Here is a 20,739-nt window from a genome sequence, read left to right on the forward strand (position 1 = left end):
ACTGCATTTGTGACCTGCACCAACCCTTTGGCAAAATCCTGGCAGCAGTGTGCCATTTCGACCTGCATGGTCACCGTGTGGCATTTGACAAGCGGTTGACCGCCTTGATACATGTGTCCAGACAGGTGAACAGACATTGTTTTCCCCTGTGTCTGGATGCCTGGTCTCTTTTCATTGTGGCGCAGAGTTCTTTCATTGCTCCTGTCATTTCCCGGATGCTGTCTGCAAAGGTCTTAAGTGCCTCACCGACTTTCAGATTGAGCTCTCTGATGCCCTCCTTCATGTCTGTAAGATTATGGTTAACAGACACCCGCTGCCTGTGTATTAATTTCATACTTCTGGCTTGCAGGCGCTGAACCTTCACCATGTTGCCTTCCAGGCTGGAAAATACCGCAGGATACTCTACAGGGTCTGCCCTGGTTTGTGGCCTTAGCCTACGTCTCCTGCAACTCTCGTCCCTACGGTGCATAGGGGGCTGATCATGGACCTGATGTGCACGATGTTCCTGCTCTGGCTGTACCTCATCCTCTACGGATTCCGCTTCTCCCTCCAACACCGGTTGTGACAGTGTCCCCTTGGGACAGGTGTTGGCAGTATTGTCTGCTCTATATCCTCTCCCCTGCCTGGTAATGTGTGTGTGCTGCCTCCTCGGCTTCGGTGTTGTCACCCTGTGTTTCAGGTTCAACTGTAAATAAAAAAGGGCTTTTTATTGTGTGTTTTGCGTCCCATTGTTCACTGAATAAAGTTTTCTGCATTTAGGTTACCTAAGTACTGTCTTGCCTTTTTGGCTTTACTAATTAGCTTGAACTGCTTATACATTGCTGTGTGTCATTGCTCAACTGTATCATGTGTGTGAGTGCATCTCCCATGATGCATTGCTGGGTGGGCTGGAAAATGTAGAATGGAGTTGCATTGTTACTACATAATTGGGGCATTCCTGGGTGTGTTATTATGTTGGTAATGTGTCAGGGCGGATTTAGCATGCATCTTACCTTGTCTGGGTTGGGCATGTCGAAGCTATTGATGTCTGGCACCCCGCTGATGCTTTCAGGCTGTATGGTGGACTCCACCTTCTCCTCAAGGGGTGTGGATTCTGTCTCTGTGGATGTACCTCCACCAGTCTTCTTCCATCATATATACCACCCTATTTAGATATTTTGGTTGGAGTATAATAGAGATTAAAATGGTTTTAGAATGCTGTGCCTTCAAATTAGAAGAAAGCAAAATCTTCTCTGCCATAGCAATAGATTTCTATAAAATGTTGCCGCCTCCTAACTTTAGGACTCCTAAACTGAGAAAAATCCTAACTTTAAGACTTTCGGTATTCACAGAAGGCATTTAGGAGTCCTAAAGTTAGGAGTCCTAACTTTACTACTCCTAAACTGAGAAAAATCCTGACTTTAAGACTTTCGGCATTCACAGAAGGCATTTAGGAGTCCTAAAGTTAGGACTCCTAACTTCTGTGAATACCAAAATGAGTAAGTGCCTTCTGTGAATACCAAAATGAGTAAGTGCCTTCTGTCAATACCAAAATGGTAGTAAGTTTAGGATTTAGTCTTAAGTTAGTTCTTTGAATCCGGCCCTGTGAGAATCTCCAAAGGTGTCTTAACTAGTCTACCTAAAGGATCTTCAAAGGAGGCAATCACACGCTCGACCTCCTTACACCTAATCTGTTTTGCCAGGCATTTTCCTGTGGCCTCACCATATTCGTAACATTCCCTTTTATGCAAATGGTATTTACAGGCATTCTCCTTATACCAGTGTAGATTAATTCTTGCTCTACAGTGGACAACCTCGGTTTGTGTCGAGGTAATTGCCAAATTGCCCTGCAAACATTGTACTAAATTCTGCTCAGCCTTCCTAAGATCATTGTTTAAGCCCTGTATCAAGAGCTTACGCTGTATTTGTATATGCAGACTGAAGCTGAGAACTTCCCCACTAGGACCGGCCTTTAAGGCATCCCATACCACTGCACAAGCAGCTGTATTGCGGTTGATTTCCAGGAATTGTTCTGTCCCCTGCCGGATATGACTGACAAACAAAGCATCAAACAGAAGTTTCCTGTCAAAAGAGAAAGACCTTTGTGGCTGGGAGAAGCCCCGAACCAGGATGTCTAACAACAAGGGACTATGATCAGACAAGACTCTAGGAAAAATCTGTATTTTAACCTCTGCTGCATATGTCAAAGATATTAAAAAAATCTAATCTAGAAAGTTTATTATGTGGGCAGGAATAGTATGTAAAACCAGGGTCGGAATACCTAGATTTTGACCAAACATCTATTATTCCAAGATCAGATAAAAGCCGCTGTAACGCCCTAAATACCTTTCCTCCCCTTGTACTTGCTACTGCCCATTCGTGCCATGGAACCATCTAGATGAATATTAAAATCCCCACATAAAACCAGGTATAGGCCAAGATGCAAGATCCGTTTTGACGAAATCCAGGATCTGTGCTTCGTCTGTATTGGAACTGTAGGCTGAACATATTACAAACTTAGTAGAGCCAGCAGCACATTCCACATTCAGCCAACACCCGTACTTATCCACGAGTGTCCTACCAGCAATACGTATGGTTTGCTTTGCGAGAATGGCCACACCTCGGGGTGCTGTGCCCTTCTGCGTGCAAACTAGTAGATTATACCCCAATTCCGAGATTATTCTACGCTTCCCCCAAGGCATATGAGTCTCTTGAACACACACCACATCAGGTTGTATTACTCTTAGCTCCTGAGCAACTCTCTGTCTTTTGGCCCTTTTGTTGAGACCACAAACATTAAAGGAACATATGCGTAGCCTAATGGACATCACTCCTTCTCCAGTTCAACCAGGTGTGTACCTTCCCTATTGATAAATTTGACATAGTTAATATAAGAGCCTGAATGAAGCTGTTTTGCTCCAACCTTACCACAACATGGCTTATTTTCCCCCTTCCCCAATGAACACCCCCTTTCTCCTCCCCCTGTGACCCCAACATCACCCTCACAGTGCCCCCCAGACCCACCCAACCCCATCACCCCTTGGTGGGGCCCCCCTTACCAACCCAAACATCGAGGCAATAAGACCCGAGAGTCCAATATGATGGAAAGCCCCCTACCGCCTACAGTCACCCCCGTCTAATATGTACTGCCGTGCCAAGTCATTTAAGACTACCTTGTGGCGCCAACCTTAAAATGTTATCCATTCCTGCCAACCTGCCAAACAGCCACTTTCTGACCTATGACCCCTCGCAGCAGAATCTCAGCTTTAACCATTTATTGACTACAGGGATTACTTTGCCTTCAGCGCCATGATACCCTTGGGTGATTGTTTGCGCTCTATAAATTTCCATTTAATTTAATTTAATTTAATTTATTTCACCTCAGATGAGAAAAACTGGGCTAAAACTGGAACCAATTGCCAGAGTTGCCAGCGTTTTTCAACTGTCACATGACAGTAATCTGGCATGACGAAGAACTCATTCTCCTTCCCAATCCTTTTCGTATCTGGTCGTGCTAAGTGATGGAGAGCTTGCAGAGTCTGAAAGTTATTCAAACAGATAAGAATTGCCCTTGGTTTAAGTTTTTTCTGTCCTGAGCAATTATTTTGTTTAAATGGGAACCAATGAGTTCTCTGGACTTCTAGATCCCAGGACCAATGCATAAGCTTGGAGAATGCTTCTGTAAAGAGTTCAACGATAAATTTCTGGACATCCAATCCTTCCACACCCTCAGGTATGCCAAGAACACTGAATTTGTTTAGCCCACGACGATTCTCAAAATCCGCCAGCTTCCATTGTGTATTGTCCTTCTGAGACCTTAACATATCAGTTAGAGTTCTCTGGGCTGTAAGCTCATCCTCTAACATTGAAATTAGATTCTCCCCTTCACTGATCCTCTCAGGAAATTCTGAGCACGACTTGGCAACTCGGGGAATAGAATTCTGCAACTTGCGGCAAGCCCCTTGAGTTCTTTGGCTCTCCATCCTGCTCTTTCCCTGTGTGCCATAATACTTTCGTAGATAACAGAGAGTGAGGCTTCCTCAAAGCGCTCAAGCGCACCTGGAATGATCTGTCTTGGCACACCAACCCCACCAATACTAAGTACAGTAGAAAATGACTAGTCCCATGATATAGCTCCTGCAGCTTCTCTTTGTTCAGCTGCATCAGGTAATTCCTTTTTTTCCGTACAGTGCCTGATTCAGCATTTATACTTCCAGTCTCCTCTTCCTCTAAGTGTAGGCTGCGCGATTAGTTCTCTCTGCTACCTGGTGACACTCCCTTGAATACCGCTTTAAGGCATAAGAAGTCTCGTCCCCGGAAGAGTTGGATGGATTCGAAAGGAAAATAAAATTCTCACAAGAGTCTGTCTTCTTCAAGACTTCAGGACTATCAGGACTTTCAACTTGCTCCGCCCATCTCTGGCCCTTATGGTACACCGTCTTAGGCTTCTTCAACCTTCATTTAGATGTTGCTGTTAAGGATATGTCCTTTATCTGGCTGCCTTTAGGTGCTTGTCAATTGCATCTGTTCCCAGCATTATTGAGGATACAAGAGAAGGCCATAAGACTGCACCACCAGAGGCCACCAGACCCCCTCCAGCGCTGCTTCCTTCTCAGAGACTTTGTTCACATTATGTCACTTGACTAGGCTCACCTCAGTGCCCTGGCCAGTTACACCAACCACCGCTCGCCGATTCTCATGGACGCATACACTGGCAGCTCGACTTTCAGCAACATCACCAGCAGTTGCACTGTCTGTCATAAATTGTTGGCAACTTACTTTTTTGAGGGGAAGAAAGAACGTCGGGGGGATTTCTTCCTAGGCCCACTGCATCACATTTTCTCTGTGGCATGCTCAGAATTTCATGCAGCCACTGACCCAGCATGCTGCACTCCACCGTCAACCTTCGCTGACCTGGAAGCGTCTGCCAAGCTGTGAGCCTTGGCTCCTCTCGCCATCTTCAGCGACATTAGGATTTTGGAGTAGGACCAACCAAAAACTACGAGGGAGGCACTAGATAAGCTGGGATAATGGTACCAAATGCTGATGGAAATAGGTGCTTTAGACATCCCAGATCATATCAAATAGTTCTATAGACGCACAGCAGAACGTCTAACTCCAACAGTTTGAGACATGGCAGGAGGGGTTGACCGAGTGAAAGAACTTACTCAGCTGACTGATCGGCCGTCATCTTGCCTTCGCTATGGAGAAATATTTAATTTTTTTCTTTGGTACATCTTTGATAGTTTGTAAACTTAGTTAATTTGTAATGTTTTATAAGATACCATTCCACTTGTCATCTTGTGAGAACTTAGCAACACAATGTTGTGAGTTGCATAAGGCTATATTCCTATTTGATAAGTGGAAGCAGTTCAGACGAGGGGATCTTAATTAGTACAGTGTTGGGATGTCCAGATACAGTCCTTTCTTAAAGGGAGCACAAGTTTAAAGCACGGTTGATGTCCTAAAATGTGTTAAGCACTATTTTCAGGGCTTTATGGAAAGGGTACTGGCAGGCCAGGGTCCAAGGTTGAAGTATTCAAAAAGTGAAGGGTGGAATGCTTGAATTAATCTCAGTCACTGGTAATTACTCGGGCTGCATCCCAGTCCATTGATAATTGCACACCTGGGGGGCATGGGGGGGGAGATTAGCAGCTCTGTTCAGTCGAAAAGCCAGGTCTTGAGTGTCTTCCAGAAGATGTCTGATGTCAATTGGGAGCTCGTTCCAGGTTTGGCCGCGATGTAGGAAACAGCTCTTCCACCTGTTCTGGCTCTGCGGATGTGTGGGGTTTTGGTGAGGGCGAGATCGGTGGATCAGAGACTTTCCTTGGGTGTGTGGAAGGAGGTTCTCTCATTGATGTATTGGGGTCCGGTGTTATGGAGGCATTAGTAGGTGTGGAGAGTATCTTGAAAGTAACTCTCTTCTCGATGGGGAACCAGTTAAAATTCCGAAGGAGTTGGGTGATGTGTTCATGTCGAGGGATGCCAAGGATGAGTCTAGCTGTGGCATTCTGTATGGTCTGGAGCATGCTGAGCAGAGATTTGTTAATCCAAGCGTAGAGGGCGTTTCCGTAGTCCAGTCTGCTGGTGATGGGTGCATGGGTGATGGCCTTCCTTGATTCAGGAGGGATCCATTTGAAGGTCTTTCAGAGGATCCGGAGGGTGCTGAAGCAGCTGGAAGCAACAGCTTTGACCTGTCGGCTCACGGAGAGGAAGGAGTTGAATACAATGTCGAGGTTTTGGGCGTGGTCCGTTGGGGTGGGAGGGCTGCCGATGGTGGTGGGCCACCAGGTGTTGTCCCATGCAAAGGGGGAGGGTCGGAGGACGAGGACATCTGTCTTCTCTGAGTTGAGCTTCAGGCAGCTGCTGCTCATCCAGGATGCAACGTCTTTCATTCCTTCCTGGAAGTTGAGTCTGGTGGTGATTGGGTCCTTGGCGATGGGGAGGATGAGCTGCGTGTCGTCGGCTTAGGATACTATGCTGAGTATGTGCTGTCTGACGATCGTGGCAAAGGGTTCATGTACATGTTGAAGAACGTGGGGCTGAGCGATGATCCTTGGGGTACTCCGCAGTTGATTTCCGTGGGTTCAGAGAGGAAGAGTGGCAGCCTGATTCATTGGGTTCTGCCGGTGAGGAACAAGCTGACCCAGTCGAGGGCGGTTCCTTGTATGCCGGCGTCATGGAGTCTGGCGGTAAGTGTGTGGTGGGAGACGGTGCTGAACGCTGCAGAGAGGTTGAGTAGGGTCAGGGCCGTGGAGAGTCCTTGGTCAAGAAGGGTGTGGATGTCATTTGTAGCGGCGAGTAGAGCGGTCTCGGTGGTGTGGTTGCTGCGGAATCCAGATTGGGAGGGGGCAAGGATGGAGTTTTCTTCAATGAATTTTGTTAGTTGTGCATTGGCGGTCTTCTTAGTGACTGGCTGCAAAGGGGAGGAGGGAGATGGGTCAGTAGTTTTTTTAGGTCCGTGGGGTCTGCTGAGGGCTTCTTGAGCAGGGGGTCTGACTTCTGCATGTTTCCAGTTGTTGGGAAAGATGCCGGTCTTGAAGGCGGCGTTGATAGTGCATCATAGTTCTGGAGCGATGGCGGCTCTGTGGAAGATGTGCAGTGGCAGCGGTTCGTGGGGGCTCCTGAGTGGATGCCTTGCATGGTCGAAGAGGTGTGGTGGGGTTGGTGAATTCCTGGATGATTCTGAAGGGTTCCTTGGAGTTGCTGGAGTTGGCAAGGATCTTGTTTTGGATGAAAGTCCTTTTGGTGGATCTGATGCGTTGGTGGTATTCTGTTATGGCATTCTTGTAGGTGGCACAAACAAAAGATTTGGAAGGTTCCCCTGGTTGTGCTAACAGGGCGGAGTGAAAGCAACAAAAAGTAAAAACCCTGTAGCCTGTATAGGCAGTGAGGTCAGAATGCTGACTGTGTAGAAGAACGTGTGGGGGATTATGCTTTCAGGAACAATAGTACAGGCCACGGGATATTAAGAACCTAACCCGCTCTGTGTCACCCTTCTGGTAAATCAACAATTCAAACTAGGAAATGAAAACAGTTTATGCAATTTTATTGTGATACCTCCCTATAGGGTTACATTCTAGGTTTAAAAACATTAGTTAAAAAATATTATCATCATTTTTTCAAAAAACATGACATAAACGTTAAAACAATGACAGTCAAAAACAAGAGTCGAGCCGCGTTTCGGTGACTTTACAATCTTTGCACCTTCTTCAGGACATTTTTGGTAATATTTGACTGGTACTCTAAAAATTTTAGAAACAGTATTTTAGATATCTATTAGGAGTGACACAAACATTCTCTGTTCCTAGCGTCTATTTGCCATGTACTATCGTTATGCTGACATTTTTTAGAAAACAAATTTTTTAAAGAAAGCATCTATTACTTCACCCCACATTTTTTCTGCATAGATTTAGTCAGGCATAAACCCTGAAATGAACACTACATTATTCAGCAACATATGCCCCATATCTTTCCGCTTTTTTACCAATCCTTGTTAAGACGCTGAGTGGACAATACCTAGCCCACACAGCTTAAACAACTAACAGTAGACCAGCACACTAAATAATATAGTGTTCTTTGACTGCACTTACATGCAATTTCTCCCAGGCAGCTTAAATAACTGGCAACAGAACAGCACACTGAATAATGTAGTGTGCTGCACTAAAAAAGAAAAACTATGATGTTTCATGTGCATATACATTTAGGAAATAAAAGTCACATTGTGCCTTGACTATACATATATGTAATTATACCCCTAGACTGGTGACCCAGAGGAAGCGAATCTAACCTCCTATATGGGACAAATCGACCTCTTAACAAGCAAATAACGAGCACTCCAATTGGTAAGTGTGCATTCAAAAGGGGAAATAGATAAAAAGATAGCGGATACTTTGACATCATTAATAGAGATCACTATACCATGAAAAAAATTCTTTTACCAGCAGGGATTCCAATGTGAAGAAGGGATCTGATAATTTCAATTGAAAAAAAGCCATAAAGAAAACTACGGTGGCTCCTCTGTGCCGATCTACAAGCACAGATAATAATATGAAGGTAAAGAATATCTAAGTATAGAAACTAAGATCATGGGTACCAAAATGAACGGTAATAAACTGTAGAAAATCTGGTTTTCTATATTCCCCGAAGGATATTGTTACCACCAGAAGAAGTATAATCGTTTAAGACCACAATCGACTAAGACTACAATTTCCAAAGTCTACGATTTGAGGTACTGGGCTATACAACTGTAGTTACTATGAGGGCATGTTCATTTCAGGGTTTATGCCTGACTAAATCTATGCAGAAAAAATATGGGGTGAAGTTATAGATGCTTTCTTCAAAAAATGTGTTTTCTAAAAAATGTCAGCATAACGATAGTACATGGCAAATAGACGCTAGGAACAGAGAATGTTTGTGTCACTCCTAATAGATATCTAAAATACTGTTTTTAATTTTTTTAGAGTACCAGTCAAATATTACCAAATGTCCTGAAGAAGGTGCAAAGATTGTAAAGTCACCGAAACGCCGCGTCGACTCTTGTTTTTGACTGTCATTGTTTTAACGTTTATGTCATGTTTTTTAAAAAAATGATGATAATATTTTTTAACTAATGTTTTTAAACCTAGAATGTAACCCCTATAAGAAGGTATCACAATACATTTGCATAAACTGTTTTCCTTTCCTAGTTTGAATTGTTGATTTACCAGAAGGGTGACACAGAGCGGGTTAGGTACTTAATATCCCGTGGCCTGTACTATTTTTCCTGAAAGCATAATCCCCCACACATTCTTCTACACAGTCAGCATTCTTGTAGGTGGTGCAATCTTCTGACGTTTTGCTTTTTCTCCAGTTCTTCTCGAGATGTCTGTAGGTGCGTCTGGTTTCTTGGAGGTCAGCGGTGAACTAGGTGGCCTTCCTCGGGCGCTATCTGTCTGGGTTCTGTATGGGTGCGAGCTCGTCTGTGTAGTTGGAGATCCATCCGTGGAGTTCTTTGGCTGCGAAGTTGGTGCCTGTTGAAATGGTTGGGGCTTCGCGGTTTAGGGTGGAGTTGAGCTACTCCTCAGTGACTTTGCTCTAGTTCCTTCGTGGAGAGCGCGGTGCAGGTTCGGGCGTCCTGGGTTTGTCGACGTGAAAATGTACGTATTGGTGCTCCATCCATGGGGGTTGTGTGGTGTGGCTGAAGTGGATGTTGTTACCTCCTGCGAAGATGGGGTTGAGGGTGTGTCCTTACTTGTGTGTAGGCACGATGACAAACTATTTCAGTCCGACGTAGGCAAGGCTGTCTAGGAGGGGGGTGGAGTTGGGGTCGCTGGGGTTATCGAGGTGGAATTTCAAGTCTCAGATGAGTCTGCAGTCCATGGAGACGATGGCGTGGGGCGTCAAGGTCGGCGTTGGTAGCGGCGAACGAAGCGTGGGGTCTGGGGGGTATGTTGGAGAGTCTGCCACGGAGTGTGGTTCTAGGGCGGGGCTGGAACTGGAAGTGAAGGTGTTCAGTGGTGGAGAAGAAGTCACTTGTGCTGGAGGTGGTAAGTCGGAGGGAGCTCTTGTGTGCGATGGCGAGTCCTCCTCTTGGGCGGTTGGGCGGTCCTTCCTCTGGAACTTGTATCGGTCAGGGATGACGGTGGCAAGGTCGGGGCAGAGGAGGCATTGGTCCAGGTTTCTGTAAAGAAGGAGACGTCTGGTGAGAGGGTATCGAGAAGGACCTCAGCTAAGAAACAGCCATTTGACAATCAGTTTTGACACTGTATGACCTGCCAGGCCTGGTGCTCCCGAAACCACAACCAACACAAGAGTGGTTTCACCTTGATTCGGCTATTCAGTCGGGTGTAGCTTGGTTCCAGTGGCACACTTAGGGCTTTGCATTAAAGTATACTAAAAGTGAAAGGTGGAAATCTTGGATTAATCTCAGCCACTGGTAATTACTCGGAAATGCATCCCAGTCCATTGTTAATTTGTTCACCATGCCACCTCAGCTTGGACCGAGGCATATGCAAGTCAGTATTGCCCCTGTTTCTAAATGAGCAGGCCAGTTCGAACTCCCAGGCAAGATCCTCTCTGAACTGGAACACAAGCAACCCAAGACTAGTTTTGCTCTAATTGGGGCTCTTCAGTCATGTGTAGCTTGGTTCCAGTGGCACAGTGAGCATGTGACCTAAGTCTGAGAATATCCAGCGCCCGTAGGGCGTTGCACTGAATTATATTGAAAGTTTTAGGTGCAATGCTTGAATTAATCTCGGTCACTAATTCTTGAGGACTGCATAACAATCCATCATTATTTTGCACTACATGCCACCCCAGTTTGGATCCAGCCATATGCAACTCAGTTTTGACTCTACTCCAATAGGAGAAGCCAAGCCCGAACTGCCATGCCAGGTCTACCTAAACTGGAAGACATGCAACTCAAGATCAGCTTTGCAATGATTGGGGCAGTTATCAGGTGTAGCTTGAGTCCATCGGCACAATGAGCATGGGACTCTCGTCTGGGGGTATGACAGGTATGCCCAGACATGAGTACCGTACTCACTGTGCTATAGCATTCAAGATGCATCTCACTAAGGAGAAGTAAGTGGTAGAAACTGGTCTGGGGTTACTTGTGGTCCCTTTTGGAGGGGGGCTCGCTTGGCTGTTAAGGACGGGCTGTTATAATGAGGAACAGGGTCAGTACTAGTTTGCATAAGGTGGGCCTTTGTCTGGAGTGGCGGTGGTGAATAATTATAGACTGGAATCTGGGCTGAGCAGTTGCCAGTGGCCGAGATTAGTTTGAGCATTCCATCCATCACCTTGTTGTTCTTGTAGGGCCTATTGTTGGCCAGGTTCACAGCAATCCTTATGTTACCTCAACTGAACCTACGACCCAATGTGTATTGTAGGACACACTTCCTCAGTTACTTGAAGAATAAAACACTGGTGGTTTTAGGCATGTCTAGGGCAATTTGAAGCAAAAGACAAACAATTGATGGACGAAATGCAGAACAAATCAAAACATTCACCCCCAGTCAAGAGATCTGGGTTAAATCCATAATTCTTTTGCTCACCATGCCACCCCAGTTTAGATTTGTTCTGCAATCCGTCCATCAATTGTTTGTCTTTTGCTTTCTCGCCCTAAGGGCACAAGGTATGCCCAGACGTGGGTCCTGGGCTCACTGTGCCAGTACAATCAAGCTATCCTGGCTGAAGAAGGGTGAAACCCCGAAACCAGTCCTAGGATGCTTGTTTCCGGTCCAGGGAGGACCTGGCTTGGCAGCTCCGGCTGGACTGTTCCCATGAGGCACAGGGTCAAGACTGATTTGCATATGGCCAGCAGGTCTAAACTGGGGTGGCCTGGTGAGCAAAAGAATGAAGGATTTAACCCAGATCTCTTGACTGGGGGTGAATGTTTTGATTGTAGGGCAATTTGAAGGCAATTCTTAGTTGCACCGGGAATAACATGAGCTACTTTCAACCAGGAATGTGGTCTGTTTTCCCCATTCTAAAAAAGTCTAGCAATCTAATTTTGGATCATTTGCAACTTGATTTTGGATCTTTAGGACCGGTGATGCAGACTACTGCAGAAGTGCTTCCACAACCAGTAAGCCTAGGATTTGGACTTGGTGATCCAGTTACAGGTGAGTGAATACTCTGATGACCATCACATGCAGGTGAGTTACGGTTTTTATGAAAGTACTGATCCGCTAGAGGCATCTTGAGTAAAAACAAAAATCAAGGGGGCAAATTTACAAGAAACTGACGCATCTGTATCAATGTGTCAGTTTCCATGCGCCTCCTTGCGAAACCCTTGCGCCACCATGGATGCGCCATATTTACAATACGGCACACCATGGCACAGGGATTGACAGACGCATCAGAAATTTTAAGGCATCTGTTGGCGCAAAAAGTCATGCATTGCTAGAGTCGTGTCACAAACATGGCGTAACTCCAGCAATGCATGGTTAGGGCTATAATTACTGTGTTGCGTCACTCCTCGCACCTGCTCACAGCAGGCGTCCTAGAAGTGGCACAGTGAAATCTTGTAGATTTCAAAGGGTCACTTCTGCAAGGCTTTCCTGCGTGGGAACACCCACCCTGAATACATTACACCGACAACAGAGACGCAAAAGTGAAGCAAGGGGCTTGCAAATCTGCCCCAAGATGTTTTTCCTTTACATGTGAGTGTTGACCTTCTTTTCAGTTCTTGAGTCCAGTCAAAAGGTAAGACAGCACCAACCTTTCCAGGTGGTCTAGAATGATTCTGTTGTCCACAATGTTATCCTCTGCAAACATGGCTAGAAGAATCAGGGCTTTGGATTAGTTTGATTCGAGAGACATAAACAACTTACCTCTAAAGAATACCAACACCATTTCCGTCAATCTGAATAGTCTGAATCCAGGCTGATGACAAAGAAGGATGTTGTGAGTCTACACAAAGGACATATAGTGGCATATTGACAAGAGGATATGGGCACCAGAATGTCACTTTTAGTGATGTTCTGGTTGAGATATCCCCTTCTCCTTATTTACAACGCAGCTTTAAGCTGCTTAACGTGTCTTAAAGCTGCTTAATAATTGAGGCCCCTTTTCATCCTTCACTTACCGTGAAAGGGGCGTGCAATGGGTGGTGCTGTGGGCGTTCCGCCGCAACACCCATTGCTTTTTGACGCTGCCACATATTTACACAGATGGGGCAGCACCAAAAACCAGGTCTTAGGATGGTGATATGAGGAGAAATGATTAATTTATCCTCGTATTTTGCTCTTCCTATGTGTGCTGCATTCTGCAGCACACATAGAAACATCAAATCACCAAATCATCAAATGACCTTTCAAGAATATGTGCAGGAAGGTATCACTTTCTGGACATGAACAAGCACTCCTGCATGTAGGAACCCTTGCAACTTGGCGCAAGGGTGCCTGCGCTGACGCTAGGCAGCTTTTTAGCACCAGCAGAAACGCAGGGGTGCGCCATATTTTTGTAAATGTTGCCCATCACTGCGTTAAAAAAAATTCGGAGCACTGTGTTACCAGTCTTGGAGTAACATGTGCTCAGACATTTTATTGTAAATATCCCCCAAGGTGTCTTGTGACCTAACCTTCTATTTTCTTGCTTCATAATCAGTGTTTAGAGATCGAGCCGTAGTTTGCCAGGTTGTTAGGATCCACCATAATTTTTTCGGAAAGGGTGGGCATCAGTGTATGCTTTGTCATGCTGGTGTCAAGAGCCCATGTTCTGGGCTTAAAGATAAATAATAGTTTACCAACCTAATCGCTCACTCTGGTTGTTCATGCCATGTAATACGTTTTTTTGGCTGGTGTAGTTTACATCTGCATTTGTACATTGAAGGCCTTATTTATGAAGGCCTGCGCCACATTTACGCCGCCGTTGCCTCACTTTTTGTGATGCTGCGGCGGCATAAATAATGCGCCGTGTTGCACCATATTTACGAAGTGACGCATCTAGGCAGATGTGTCACTTCGTAAACCCCTGCGCTACATTATACCTGCGCCAAATGTAATATATGCAGGGTGGGCGTTCCCCCGGAAGAAAGGGTTGTAAAAGTGGCCCAGTGAAATCAATAAGATTTCACTGTGCCACTTCTAGGACGCCAATGCGTTAAAACCTTAGGCCTGTCTCATGGCAGGCATAAGGGTGACGCAGGCCCTTTTACATGAGGCTTGCCAATGTGAAAGGACACATTGCTGAAGTTGCGCCTGTTTTCAGACATACCCCAGCAATGCGCCACTTTTGCGCCAACAGATACATCAGTATTGCATGTCGCGAGGAGTGCGCACTGAGAAGTGTTGCATCGCTGCTTTCACGCAGAGATGCAACACTTCTCATAAATAAGACCCTCCGGCTTTTTCACCACAGGATCAACTTTTGGCTCTTTATTTTCAGAATCACCATGGCAGTCTTGTGGGCTGACTGGCCCAAGTATGGGAGGTTTTGTTGGGGGCTTTATTGATGGTGAGTTAAAGAAATTGAAAGCCCATGTTTGTGGCAGACTTGTCAATTCTCTTGACTCTACGCTGTAGGTATTGATCAGGTCTAAGGTGTGCTCTTATCTTTAAAGAGGGTATTGCACCAGTTAGTAAGACCATAGGGATACCAGTTATTTTACTTCATGTTTATTGTCTGGTCTGCCACCAAACCAAGGTTGCAACATGCATGATATGTGCCAGATAAGCATTGACGTCAATTTACCAAAATTCAAGGGGTAGCAGAAATGACATCCCATGTCCTTTGACTTTCACTCACAAACACACACACACTGACAAATACACACACATTTATACTTATAAACTATCTCTCTCATATAAATACACTCTCACCCACAAGCAAGCACCCAACATACATTTAAACGCACCATTTTTTTTACTTCCTTCAGCTGCATAGGAATGTCACATCTCAGCTGATTGTACTCGATTTTAATACACTAATGATGAATAATGCAATATTATTCATTATTAGTATAATAAATAAATTTACAGAAAACAAGGTGAGTGAAGCCCCAACCGACATCCATAAGGGCGAACAGTCCCTGCATTTGTGGCCTTGATCTTGCCACCTCTGACCCAGGGGTCACAATGGCAGTGGCAGGGGTCGCAAGGGGCAGGGGTCACCAATGCAACCCCTGGCGACCCTTAAATGTCATCCATGCGGATAAGGGCTGGAATTAATGGGTATGCAGTTTTTTTTCCACACACCACACTGTAGTATCCTGCATATTATTCTGTAAGGTGTTTTACCAGCCCTGCTCTGCCAGTGCCTGTGCTCTGACTCATTAGAATGTTGGAGTCTGATGATGCCTCAGAATGTTGGGACTGAGAGAGGCAGAGAGAGACAGTTGGTCATGGGCTGAGCAGCTGACAGGCAGCTCCTGGTGGGGCTCTGATGTACCACTTCTCAACATGATGTCCTGTACCTTACAACTTGTCATCTTTATGAATAAAGCATCTTGAAATACAACCTTCCTGAGTGGACCTCCTTCACTACACACACGTATGATCAATTCACCGCCAGCACTGCATGAAGGGACAGGCAAAAGAGGGTATGGGTCAGCACCCCCAAAAAGAAAGCAAAAACCATCACGAGTGCAGCCCACCCACTAAAATTTAATCAAGAAGGTGTCATGCCACTTTGCTCTCAAAACAACAGGGGAAGGATTGGAGAAGCAGTGACAATCAAAACAAAAGGTAAGAGGGTTCGGAGCGGGTGAAGCGCACATGCAAGGAAAAACATGCATTGGTCAGAGCCATCTGAATTATGCGGCAGGGGAGGACAACAATTATATGGCAGACAACTAAATTATGTGGCAAAAAAGGCAAGTTAGATGACGTATGTGGCATGTGATGATATTACTTAATTGTTTTGACATTTTTTCACGTTAACAGTTTCTGGGCAATGATTTCACCTCATTGGAGCCAATTTAGCATACAACTACAGGTTTGAACAACTGAAAACTGACTGGTAAACCTTTGCGAAGAGCCTTCCATTGCGCGGTAACGTGTTGCTGCGTTTTTACTAGTAACTTTTGATCTGCTTGAGCTAGAAACAATTTTTTGTTGTTGAAGTCAACAGATTATCTAGCAGATGTTGGTTTATGTGGTAAATGCGACCAACATCGCATAATTTCAGCGGCCTTGGCACTGGTGAATGTGTCCTGCGGTTAAATGACCTAGAATTAGATTAAAAAGAAGTGGCTGGTGAACATAGCATCATTTAACATTCAAAATGGGTATAAAACGTGCTTGTAAATTCAAAGAATGCTGTGCTTTGCAGTAGGGTGCTGCGACTCCTTTGTCAATGGCCCTTTTCTTTGTCTCTTTAGTCAGTTGTCTCTGCAGGAGAAGCTGTTGAGCAGGCACTGTGTTTTTTTCTTCCAGCAGGTGGTGGATTCTGATTATTTGTTAGCAACCAAATGGACATTGGGCAGGACATTTTCTAAAGCTGTGAGTTGGGGTGACACCACTCTTCAAAAGGTATAGGAGGAAGCTCTTGAACTAAGGGGTTTGTGAATGGGATGTTGCTGTTCCTTTTAGTACGTGGTTAGGCCAGGGGCGATCCATTGATTCCCCCCACCCCCGGACACCTTATGGGATCTTCAGGTAAAAAAAAAACTTTGGCTCAGTCATATTTCTGGACTTTAGGAGGACTTTAAGGAATTATTTAGGAAAACGCCCAAAACCTCATAAAATTCTTTCTAAAAATGAAACTGGAGTCAAAAATATTTACAACTTTAGTGAGTTAGATCTCTGTGTGCAGCCCGATAGATACAAGTGTTTTGTGATGTCTCTTAATGCACTTTGAGAGTGTTGTTTTAGGATTTTATAATTAATTTTGCTGGTTATACACGTTCTAATTACTGATAAGAATGCCTCCTTTTTTACCAGTGTACTACAGTGTTTTAGAACTAAAAGATCGATCATTTGATAATCTCATGGTTAATCTAGACGAAATGTATTCAATAATGGCACTGTGGCACAAGAGGGCGCTCACCGCTCGTAAACGATTACTACATCATGGGAAGGTAATTTAGATGAATCAGAAAGTTGTGCTGCATGAATACTGATATTGGCATGACATGGATCTTAAAAGGGGATTAATGCACCAGATCCCTCTAACGGACAAAGGTCTACGCATGTTTTAAATTTTTATTCATAGATGTATTTATTTACATACATAATTTGGTGCAAATAAAACATCAAGGGCCATATGTACCATTCCAAATTGCGATCGTAAACGTTGAAATTTGCAGAATTTCGGCGTTTGCGATTGCAATTGGGTTTAGTGGTATGTATCAATGAAAAACTGCCTCGCAAAATAAGGAATCGCAAAATTTGCGATTCCCTATTTTGCGGTTGCATTTAAGGAATCACAAATTGCGATTCCTTAAATGCAATGTAAGAAGCACAGTAAAAGTGCAATTTGGCCTTAAGGAATTGCAAATTACCACCAACTTCAAGTTGGTGGTAATTTGCGATTTCTTTGAAAAAAATGCCCTTTTCTGCATTTTTCAAACTGCCATGTGGCGCACATACATGCCCTTAGGGCATGTATGTGCGCCACATGTGCCCACAAACATATTTCAGGGGTTCAACAGACACTCTGGCACCCTTGAAATTTCATTCTCAATTTGAGATTCTCTAATTGCGAATCTCAAATTGAGAATGTCTTCCCATTCATTCCTATGGGCCTCCTAGCCCATAGGAATGAATGGGAAGGAATTCCTTATTTGTGAAACTCAATTTGCGAATCGCAAATAAGGAATATGTAGGATTCGCAAAATGTTTAGCAAATCCTAGAAACATTGCATTTTGCAATTCTCTAATTGCGATTTGCTAAAAATCGCAATTAGAGAATTGCAAAATCGTTTTTGGTACATATGCCCCCAAGTGAAAAGATAACATTGACTCTAAGTGCAAATTAAGTTTTAAACACTAAGGAATTAACTATGAAATGATACATTAATAATTGAGTATTGAGATTGTCCGGGTCCATGCCCCATCCCCTCCGTCCAGCCCTTCATGGTCCGTAATGCTGCCTCTGCCCCTTTAATCTGACCTGTGTGATCTGTTGTGCTGTCACCTCACAGCCCCTTGTGTCTGTCATGAACGTCCAGCTTCCTGCCTGAGAAAGTTAGCGCTCTAGTTGTTCATTAGAACACTGAGGGAGGCTGCAGTAGAACACAAGGAATCAACTGACAGGCTGCTGCTGCTGCTGAAAGGACACGTTTTAATCATTATATCAGACTTGTTTCTCACACAGCTGAGGAAGATAGTTTGGATTTACAAAAAAAGATGTTCTCATTTTAGCTTCCGGAGCAGCTTCAATAATCTCTATGAGAAAACCACGAGAGGAAACAGTCTTCTCTCGAACATGGTTCATCGAATCCCAGCTGATGATTATCATTTTACATAGGATAAAATCACCTTAGAATGCACCACAATTCCTAAGATAAGTATAGTACCTTCAGCAAATGTTGCATATTGTGGCTAAAATCTGTTATCACCCTTTATATGTGCTTATTTTCAGTGATGACTTTCCTTCAGGATTTAATTTTCTTTAGGGTTGAAGGTATATCCCTTGAAACTGCAGTGGGCAGCAATTAAAGCTTTTAAAAGGAAGAACCTCTCTAATGTGGAAGGCTACCTGGGGTCATATTATACAAAGTGCCCGGGGCACAACTGCCATTTGTGCCCGCTTTATGCACCCTTGGGCACTTTGATATAACAGAAGGGGCCGCAGACACTTGTGCTGCCTTCTGCAATACACATAGCTCTGGTGCACATATAGCATCAGCGCTATCAGCAGAGGGTGTTCCCACATTTGCACCGGGGCATGACCCCATGTAAATGAGAGAATCTCTTTGCCTCTGCCCCTGTACTATATTATAGATGCTGGTGCAAAGGTAAAGAAGCTGCCAGGATCCACCCTAACAGTGCCCTACCTAAAAGGAGCCACACTGTCAGTGCGCCCCCTGATGGCAGCCCTGTGAAGGGGGTAAAGGTGGTCCTATGGACCCCCATGACATCCCCTTGCAGGCGAGTGCAGACACTCTCTGCACCCACCTGCAAGGTGATGTCTAGCCCCTCTTAAAAGTGTGACGGGTTGACACCTGCACAGTGGAACATGGAGAGGCTGTCTCAAAGCCGCCCCGTATTTCACTTGACTGCACTACCCCCAAGGAGCAAGAGTTTGAGGCTGCCCAGGGGACAGAGCCTTCGGTCTAATACGGCACACTCTCCTTGTTAGCTCAGAGTGCACGTTTTGAAAGGCACTGCATTTATAATACAACCCCTATATCTTATCTTTCTTTGATTTTAGAGGCTCTCATGTATCCTCCTTTTGGACCCTTAGAAAGTATAGATGTTGACTCTTAAGTCATTTATTTGGTGGCAATAACTACAGCTAAGTACTCGGGTAAGTGGGTATCTTTGTCTTTCAAGCATCCTTTTTGCAGTGTTTTTGGGGAAAGAGTGATTTTACGACCTTTTCCTTCCTTTGTTCCCAAAATGAATACCAGTTTTCATAAGGACCAGGAGCTAATTTTGCATACTCTCTTTGGTTATCCTACTACAGAGGAGCAGATCAGGCTACACTATCTTGATGTTCGGAGAGTAGTTTTGATTTATTTGGGCAGAATAGCTTCTTTCTGGCTGTCAGAGTCATTGTTTGTCATCTTTGGGATGGTAAAAAAGTGGTTTAAACCTTCTAATTCTTCTTTAAGATGGTGGGTTAGGTCTTTGATCTCCTTGTCTTATGAGCCTGTAGGACAAACATATCATTTAAGGGCACAGGCTTGTCTACAAGGAATATGTGTACTTAATGTGCTGAACTTCATGGGGGCTAAACAGTTGAAATCTGTAAGGCGCTCTACTTGGGTTTCTCCGAATGACTTTTGCTTCTCACTATAAGGGGAAACATCCTTCACGACGTAACTTTTACCACGCAGTGCCTTTACAACGCAGGTTTTTCAACGCAAGTCATTACAACGAATTGCGCTGGGGGGCGCTGTAGGGTAGGTAATAGTTTAATTTACTATCCAACACCTTCCCTACTATCCACGGGGACTGGAGTTGAAATAGTAAATTAAACTATTCACTATCCAGCACCCCCCAACGCAAGTCGTTGTAACGACTTGCGTTGAAAAACCTGCGTTGTAAAGGCATGCGTGGTAAAAGCATGCGTTGTAACAACGTACATCCCTATAGAGTTGTGGAAGAGGTAGGATTCAATGATGTTTTTGATTTTAAAGTTTTCGCCACTATGGTGTAAAAATGGTATTCTCAATCATATCTTATGAGATCAATAATGTTTGGGTCCTTGCAGCAACCTTTAGCTAGCTTGGTGTAGCTCAAGATATCTCATTCTGTAATGAGGGGAAGCAAGGCTAAGGACTATGAGGTAATGCTCCAATTACTCACTGGGAATTGCATTACTCTGAGCCCTGTACCCTCACTTCCAATTATCACATCCCTTCCCATCCTCGCAGTCATTGCGGGTCTACCGAAGTTGAATAAGTTGTACCTTGTAACTGACCGGAGGCGTGGAGGAGGGAGGGTCTTTTATGTTTGTTGTGCCGTGGTAGTTGATGTCTGGTAAGGTGGAATGGCCTCATTTTGTAATAATTGGAAGCGAGGGAACAAGAATCAGAGTAATGCAATTACTATTAATGTAATTGGACATTATGGCCCTCATTTATGAGTTTTTGCCATAGGGCAGCGCCGCAACCCTCCCTGCAGCGCTGCCATATAGCATAAGAAAAGGGCAGGAATGCGCTGT

This window comes from Lissotriton vulgaris, chromosome 11 (genome assembly GCF_964263255.1).
Source record: "Lissotriton vulgaris chromosome 11, aLisVul1.2, whole genome shotgun sequence".
Classification (NCBI taxonomy): Eukaryota; Metazoa; Chordata; class Amphibia; order Caudata; family Salamandridae; genus Lissotriton; species Lissotriton vulgaris.